At 46.8% G+C, this 6,000-nt stretch overlaps 1 long non-coding RNA gene across 2 annotated transcripts in view; it reads left to right on the top strand.

Moving 5' to 3' along the window:
- The first annotated feature begins 534 nt into the window (after nucleotides 1-534).
- The window catches only part of LOC129485161 (uncharacterized), a 75,029-nt gene continuing 69,563 nt past the window's right edge, over nucleotides 535-6,000 (top strand). Inside the window, exon 1 of one of the 2 annotated variants that reach the window (XR_010121427.1) lies at nucleotides 535-796. This is a non-coding gene — a long non-coding RNA (uncharacterized lncRNA). The remainder of the gene's footprint in view (nucleotides 797-6,000) is intronic. The other variant, XR_008658626.2, reaches the window with a different exon arrangement.

The following is a 6,000-nucleotide window of genomic DNA, read 5'->3' as shown; positions in this document are numbered from 1 at the left end:
TGAGCTGCCCGACTCCAGGGGAAAACCGTCTCCCTTCTGGCTCCCCCATCTGCTGGGAGCTACTTTTACTCAATAAAACCTTGAACTCATTCTCTAAGTCCATGTGTGATCCAATTCTTCTAGTACACCAAGGTAAGAAACCCCGGGATACAGAAATCCCTCTGTCCTTGTGATAAGGAAGGGAGTCTAATTGAGCTAACACAAGCCACCTGCAGATGGCTAAATTAAAAGAGCGCCCTGTAACACATGCCCACTGGGGCTTTAGGAGCTATAAACATTCACCCCTACACACGGCCGTGAGGTCGCGGCCCCACAACCTGCCCGTCTGTATGTTCCCCTAGAGGTTTGAGCAGTGGGGCACTAAAGAAGCACGCCACTCCCTCGTCACACGCCCTGTGAGGGGACAAGGGAGCTCTTCCTGTTTCACTACTATGGGGCTGAAGCCTAAAAGCACTCATCCCGGCTCCTGCACCTGTCTGTCTGCGTGTTTCCCCCTCCTGTAAGGGGTTTGAGCACATGGCGGCCAAGCAAACAGGCCACACCCTTGTTGCAAGTCTCGCGAGAGGGTCAGGAAACTCTCCCGTTTTACTCCTGCCTCAGGCCTCAGCCACCACAGTAAGTGTCACTCTATGCCTCCACCTCACCTGGCTGGGTGGAGCCTCTAAACTCAGGATTTTGCCTTGAGCTGTGGCTCTGCCCTCAGGTTGACAGGGTCCAGAGCAAAACCTACGGAAGGAGCTGCAGAGGCCAGGTGGAGGGAAGGATGCTGAACTGGAGGAGGCCAGGAAATTATGAGGTGGGTGAGTTGGCATCATCTTCAGGTTGGTCTGCATGGGCCACTGAGCCCAGAGATTTCATGCTTGCCCCCTGAAATTCTGATTTTATCTTAGAGCATATGTTTTGCAAGGAAGGTCCGATGGGCAGTGGAGCATGCCCAGGGCTTGGAGTCTCTGTTCCTGAACTGTCTGCCTCCCAGGGCCTCTCAAGGACTGTTCCTAGCTGCCTCCTGTGCCTGAGTCTGACCCAGCTCCCCCTGGCCATCCGCCCTGGGATCCTGGCTGTCCTCAGCCCGGGTCCGCGACAGGATATGTTGTAGAGGAGTGATGTCTGTGTTTCCGTGTTTTGCCTTCGCTCTCTGCCCCATGGGGGACTGAGTGCAGGTGTGGAAACGGTGGAGCCAGGTGCGCTGGCTGTGGCATCTCCAGGTGAGGGTGGGTGATGGCCACCCCCTCCCCACGCTGGCTGTGGCATCTCCAGGTGAGGGTAGGTGATGGCCACCCCCTCCCCACGCTGGCTCTTCCTGGTGTGCTTGCAGGAACCTGATGAGGGTTCTTGCTCATCTCCTCATCTAGGTGCCAAGTGCATGGGTGCAGAGGTTGCAGTCCCCTTGGTTCTCTGTCCGTGTGGGTTTGGGAGGCAGGCCCTGGGAAGGGGAGATTGACTTCCCTGTTCTTGTCAGCCACTAGTTCATTTTGTACTGGGACCTGCAAGTTCTACCCAGGCCTGGTTAGGGAAGACTGGTAGCTGGGGCTCCAACGGAGGAGCAAGCAGGGCTGTGGGAGATGGGAAGTTTGGAAAAGGCGAAAGCCAGAGCCCAGAAAGGCTGGGCCTTCCTGGTCTGGGGCTGCAGGTGCTGGGGAAGTGAAGATCCTGCACAGGTGGTCACGATGAGGAAAAGCTATCAAGCAAAGGGCCAGGCAGGCTCGGAGAACACTGACAGAGGGCTCAGTGTTTAGAGGGTTGCTTCCAGGGCTGTGCTGAAAGGCTGAGAAGCAGCGGGCGTCCGGGGAGAATGGATCAGGTGAGAGGAGTTGACTGAGCGGATCCACAGTGGGGATCAGGATGTGGTGAGGACATCCCCTGCACCCTGAAGTTATGGCTCCTGCAGAGGAGGGAAGGAGGCAGAGAGGGGGCCTGGGGCTGGACATGTCAAGCTGAGCATTCTGCATGGAACTTTGGTGGGGCTTTCTTTGGTGCCATCCAATTCCCCTCCCCTTGTGCTGGCTGGTCACTGTGAAAGCTAAGCAAATTCCATTTCCCAAGAAGAGGACATAATTCTTATGAATCCTAAAGGTGTTAAGAACAGGAAATCTGATTATATTTTTAAAAGTCTGGATTAATTGATGAAGGACTTGAAACTGACCCAGTAGTTCTACACATTTATTTACTTATTTAACATAGAAATTGACCCTCTTGGTCTTCAAGCTTGAAACTTAATATTTATCTCAGTTCCTTTCTCAGGAAAGGACCCCCAGGCCTCTGAAACAAAGTATCAGAGAACTGAAACTCACCAGATCTTTGCATCCAATGAGACTCCAGGCCTCTCATTCATCATGATTGCTTCTTTACTGAGTTCCTGTTTTCTCATGCATTGTTACATTTCTTCCCTGCTATGGGAAAAACCTATGGAAGGAGTGCTGAGGCCAGGTGGAGGGAAGGATGCTGGGCTGGAGGAGGCCAGGAAATGATGTACGTTGTTACATTTCTTCCCTGCTATATAAATTCCTAATTTTAGTGGTCAGAGACATTGATCTCTCATTTCCTCAGCTGTAGCACCTGATTATTGCCTTCTTCCTTGGCAAGAATGGTCGTCTCAGTGATTGGCTTTCTGTGCGGGGAACAGCAGGACCTAGACTGAACCCCTGGTGTTTTGGTGATAGACTTAAGAGCATAGGGTCCCAAAGAGTGCCTGTGATACACCTGAGGTGTCAACCTCACCCCTTTTTAGAGTTGGTGGCATGGAGGACAGCTGGTTGGTTTCTCCAGGGGCCTGTCCCTCGGAGCTTCTGTTCGTGACTGTGTCTAGAGACGGCCAATGTAGCAATCCACGTGTTTCCGAGTCACTTTGTCGTATGACCCAGTGGCTGCTATTTGCTCCTCCTCCTCAATTGTCCCAGAATAATAGTTGTCTTCTTGAGAAGATTAAGTGAATGTTTTCTCCCAACCCAATTACATAATGCAGCACAGATGTCAAGTCAAGTGACTTGGATTCAGAACCAGTTCAGCTATCTGCTTTGCTCTGTCTGCTGGTTTCATGTTTTCAAGATGATTCCACATTAACTCATCTTTCTTTCCCATATGTCCGGACTTGTGTTTTACAACACCAGACGGGGATGCTAATTAAACTTTAGAGTTCGCTCCAGCAGTGCTTAAACTGAGATTCGTAATGACAGGCCTGGCAGTAATCAATGTATGTGCTGCACTTGTAATGATTTAATGCGAGTGCCATGGTTACTACTTGGAATAAAAGTGAATGAGCTCTGTAAATTTAATTTAGAGGAGTTATAACTTGATCAATCAGATACATATTATAGCAGCTCCTTGTATTTTTGACAAAGCCCTGGGCGTGCTTCTAGCAAGATCTGTGATTTAACCAGGAACACTTAATTTACAATTAGGTATATAATAGGTGACATCTGCCGCCTGGCCCAGCTTCAGAAAAACCAGCAGAAGGCCGCGGACAGCCACACAGAAGGCAGAAGTAATAAACTAGATATACACAGCAATCTTAAATCTCATATCAACACTAGTTAAAAAAATTATTTCACATTTATTGTATGTTATTCCATCCATGAATTAATAGTCAAACTCTAGCAAAGTCGTGTTCAGGCCAGTTCAGAGTAGACATAGTTTCTCCGAAACTGCATTCAGGGGTAGTGAGGTGTCGTTTCTGCTCCACATCCTTGAAAAGGGTTTGGTGTGTGTTACTTTGCAGAATGGGAGGGAAAGCTTCTGACCTTTGTCCTTTAATTTCCTCCAGTTCTGTAATATGAGGAACATTATTGCATTTAAACGAACAGAAATGCTCTGCTGTCAAGCTCTCCTTTCGCATTGTCTTTGCCCATTTACTAATATTGATTGATTGATTGACTGTATTAGCTGTTACATTTCCTGCCATATATCCATGCCTCTACCCTTTGCATTCCTGATTTAGTTGTGCTACCTGCAACTAGCCTCTTGTATTCTCTCTTATGCTCTCTCTCTCACTCTCTCTCAGTTCCCCTAAGGGGCTAGGAGTTGAGTTGATGATACTCTTCAGAATATGGCATTTTATCAATAGGCTATGCAAGGTCTCTCTTGCTTTATTTTATTTATATCTCAACCCCACTCCCATTCCTTCTCCCCTGTAAATAATGACTATGTTTTATTTTATATATAACATATTTCAGAAGGATATGTGCATATACATATCCTAAATTTTTCAGGTATCTATAGTTCTATTTTTAACTTTTAATAATTTACATTATTTTATGACTCTTTGTTTCTTGGTTTATTCACTTTGTACCGTATTTTTAAGATAGAAGATTTAATATTGCTGTGTATGTATCTACTTTATTCTAATGGCTTCTGACCTCTGTATGATTTTGCATAGCACATGTCCACCTTATTTTACATAAACCTTGGGTGTCTACAACGCCCACTTATCACTGACAGTCCTGTATGTGTCCTCATACCTTTCCCCTTATGGACCTTTGCAGGAATTTCTCTGGGGAATTACCCTAGGGTTGGGTTTCTGTTCATTAAAAAAGATTCTTTTAAAGCTATAATTTATGGAGCGCTTACTATGTCAGGCACTGTTGTAAGCACTTTATAGGTATTGACTAATCTTTACAATAACCCGATGTGCTAAGTTCCACCACTATCCCCATTTTACAGAAAAAATAAAGCCAAAAAAGATCAAGAAGCTAGTAAGTGGTAGTGCAGAGTTTGAAAAACTATGATGCTGGCTAGATGTGGTGGCTCATGCCTGTAACTCCATCACTTTGGGAGGCCGAGGCGGGTGGATCACCTGAGTTCAGGAGTTCAAGACCAGCCTAACCAATATGGTGAAACCCCGTCTCTATTAAAAATACACAAATTAGCTGGGCGTGGTGGTGGTTGCCTGTAATCCCAGCTACTTGGGATGCTGATGCAGGAGGATGGCTTGAACCCGGGAGGTGGAGGTTGCAGTGAGCCGAGATTGCACCACTGCACTCCAGCCTGGGTGACAGAGCGAGACTCTGTCTCAAAAAAAAAAAAAAAAAAAAAAAAAAAAAAATACCGTGATACTGTACTTACATTCAAATCACTGCTACACTCACCACCGAGGTGAGCAGCCCCAAACATGACTTTTACCCAGCAGTGGGTTCATTAAGTTGCAACATATGTATGCGTGTGTGTGTGTGTGTGTAGGTGGGTGTGTTTGTGTGTGCATAGTGTCTCTCTCTATAAAATTCTGCTTAACACTGCCACATGAATTTCCTCAATGGTTATACCCCTTTTACTTTCCCTCCCAAAGAGCAAAAGGGAGTTTGCTATCCCCATATTCTCCAATACTTATAGACTGTACAATAATCATTCAGCTCTGCACATTTTTTATCTTTTGAGTTTCTTTCAGCTACATTTTTTAGTGTTTTATCTGATTCTTTACAACTGCTGTTTCTTGCTTTATTGAATATTTTTTCTTCTGGGAGGATATTTTTACACTTGTTTAGATTTTTTCATCTGTCCCCATAATGCCAGTTCAAGTACTGGCTGCTCAATATGTTTCATTTCTAGCAGTTATCTTTCCCAAATGCCTGGTGTTTCCTTTTCCCTCTGTGAGCTCATTTTCCCCTGGAGGTGTTAGCCATGACCCCTCAGGAGGACAGGTGCAGTTCCTGGTGAGTTCAAGGCAGGAGGGAGACCTGCTGCAGAGCAGGGATCCTGTGGTTTGGAGTCTGGATGGATTTCCCTCACTTGTGCCCCTCAACCAAGCTGATTTTAATCAGCTCCTACACTGCCCCCCAAGCTTTTTGGTTTTTTTTGAGACAGAGTCTCACTCTGTCGCCCAGGCTGGAGTGCAGTGGCACGATCTTGGCTCACTGCGACCTCCGCCTCCCGGGTTCAAGTGATTCTTGTGCGCCAGCCTCCAGAGTAGCAGAGTAGCTGGGATTACAGGAGCCCACAACCATGCCCGACTAATCTTTTGTTCGTTTGTTTGTTTGTTTTTGGTAGAGACGGGGTTTCACCATGTTGTCC

This window comes from Symphalangus syndactylus, chromosome 6 (assembly GCF_028878055.3).
Source record: "Symphalangus syndactylus isolate Jambi chromosome 6, NHGRI_mSymSyn1-v2.1_pri, whole genome shotgun sequence".
NCBI lineage: Eukaryota > Metazoa > Chordata > Mammalia > Primates > Hylobatidae > Symphalangus > Symphalangus syndactylus.
Note: the sequence above shows the minus strand (reverse complement) of the source record. Positions and strands in the feature narration are given on the sequence as shown.